The 2,500-nt window shown below is 36.4% G+C and overlaps 1 pseudogene; it reads right to left on the reverse strand.

Annotated features, from left to right (window-relative positions):
- The window catches only part of LOC133037481 (DNA-directed RNA polymerase subunit beta-like), a 6,263-nt pseudogene that overhangs the window by 1,424 nt on the left and 2,339 nt on the right, over positions 1–2,500 (reverse strand).

Here is a 2,500-nt window from a genome sequence, read left to right on the forward strand (position 1 = left end):
AATAATCGATAATAATTCCCAAATCCAGATCGGCTAGTTGTTCTCTGATAGCACCCGCTCCAGTAGAAATTTCTCGATTTCGAAACGCATCGAAGCCATGAGTAGTAAAAAAAGGGGAATGCTATATTTCCAGGATTGGATTTCATATTCGAATGAACCTCGTAATCGTAAGAAAGTAGGTTTTTTAGCTATGGGCCTAGCAAAAGAAAAATTCGGATAGGATCCTATAGGATCTCCCCCTTTCAAAATCGGACGTGAAAGTTTCCTTTCATCCGGCTCAAGTAGTTACACTAAATAAAGCTAAAAAGGGGTTTTCACTTTCAAATTCTATAAAACCCCCAATAATCTACTCCTTACTCAAGTTCCTAAAGAAGATCAAGCAACATTTCATTGATTCATTCTTCTTTTTTTTATTTTTTTAGTGGCTTTTTATTAGATTTTCTGAATTCTTTTTTTATTGAATTACTCATTCAATAAAAAAAGAAATGAAATGTGAAATTCTTGAGTAGTCTACTTCCCTTCGAATGATGAATCCCCTCCTTAACTTTTTTAAACTTAATTAAAGTAAAGAAATGCCTTAGAATTCAATTCAATTCATAAGAGATTTACTTGTCTATGTATCTTTCCATTCAATCTTTTAGGTCCCTACTTCGCCTCGACGGTTATGTCACGACGTCCTTAAAGCCTATATGCGATGAATAAACTCCGACAACCATGACATATTTGCTTATTTGGACAGAAACATAATTTCATTTCTTTCTAAACGAAAAGGAATGGTTAATTACACATAACATAAAGAAATAAGTCTTTTTTTTCACGAGGTATAACTATAAAATTGATTTATTTGTTACTTAATTGACCATAGACCTATTTCCCTTTTTACTTAGGAGTATTGAACACACCTATAATTCTGAGTTTCATGTTACTTTTAACAAGAGACATGTCAAATATGGGACATCCTAATTCGATTGAATGGGATGACAGTTTCTCATTCTGCATTTGTAACATAATTTTTATCAAATCACACATCGCAGTATACCAGGCCTTCTAATTCTTTAAGCGGCTTATCTAAAAGATTTGCGATATAACTAGGAAGACGTTTCAAATACCACACATGGGTTACTGGGCATGCCAATTTGATGTAACCCATTTGATATCTTCGTATTCGAGAATCAACAAACTCGACTCCGCATTGTTCACAAAATTTCGGGTCTTCTTTGTCATTTCCAATTACTCGATAATTTCCACAAGCACAAATCCCACTTTTTATAGGCCCAAAAATTCTTTCACAAAATAAGCCATCTTTTTCAGGTTTATTGGTTTTGTAATGAAAAGTGTAGGGTTTTGTCACCTCTCCAATTATTTCTCCATTAGGTAGGATTTTATGCGCCCAAGCACTTATTTGTTGAGGAGAAACTGATCCAATTCGAAGTTGTTGATGTTTATACCGATCGATCATAGAAGAAAAATTCTGATTCCTTCCGATTAAGCGTCCTTCCTATTAATCTGGAAGTTCTTCTCAGATACAAGGAAATGATTCAATTCCAGAGCCAAGGATCGTAGTTCTCGAACAAGTAATCGAAAAGATTCTGGAGCATCCTCGGGTTTAGGTATTGGTCCTCCGATGATCGTAGTACCAAGTACTTCTTGGCGAGCTCTAATATGATCCGATTTATAAGTAAGCATCTCTTGTAAAATATGAGCAACACCAAATCCTTCTAGAGCCCAAACTTCCATTTCTCCTACCCGTTGTCCCCCTTGCTTGGCCCTTCCTCTAAGGGGTTGTTGTGTAACAAGTGCATAATGTCCACTGCAACGTCCATGTATTTTATCATCAACTTGATGAATTAATTTCAAGATATATGGTTTTCCTATTATAACAGGTTGCTCAAAAGGATCCCCCGTTCTTCCATCAAATATTCTACTTTTGCCCGGATACTCGGGTTCAAATACCCATGGATTCGCTGTTTGCTTACTGGCTTCATATAATTCAGAAAAGACTAGTTTTCTCGAAGCCTCTTGTTCATATCTCTCATCAAAGGGTGCTATTCGATAATGTCTATCTAGCAACTCCCCCGCTAACCCGAGCGAGCATTCAAATATCTGTCCTACATTCATTCGTGAAGGGACTCCTAATGGGTTGAAGACCATATCAACAGGTCTTCCATCTTGCAAATAAGGCATATCTTGTCTGGGTAAAATTTTTGAAACGATACCTTTATTTCCATGTCTTCCAGCTACTTTATCACCCACTTTGATTTCACGTTTTTGTGAAATATATACACGAATCGTTTCTGGATTATAACTAGAACCCCCTTTTTTCTGGATCCATCTCACATCAATAACTCGACCTCTACTACCTATAGGTAGTTTTAGACAAGTTTCCTTTGAAGTGGATATCTGAATGCCAAGTATGGCTCGTAATAATCTATCTTCCGGAGCATACGATGATTCTTTCGCCATCTGAGGCGTTAATTTACCTACTAAAATATCGCCCGTC

The sequence above is a fragment of the Cannabis sativa genome, chromosome 4 (genome assembly GCF_029168945.1).
Source record: "Cannabis sativa cultivar Pink pepper isolate KNU-18-1 chromosome 4, ASM2916894v1, whole genome shotgun sequence".
NCBI lineage: Eukaryota > Viridiplantae > Streptophyta > Magnoliopsida > Rosales > Cannabaceae > Cannabis > Cannabis sativa.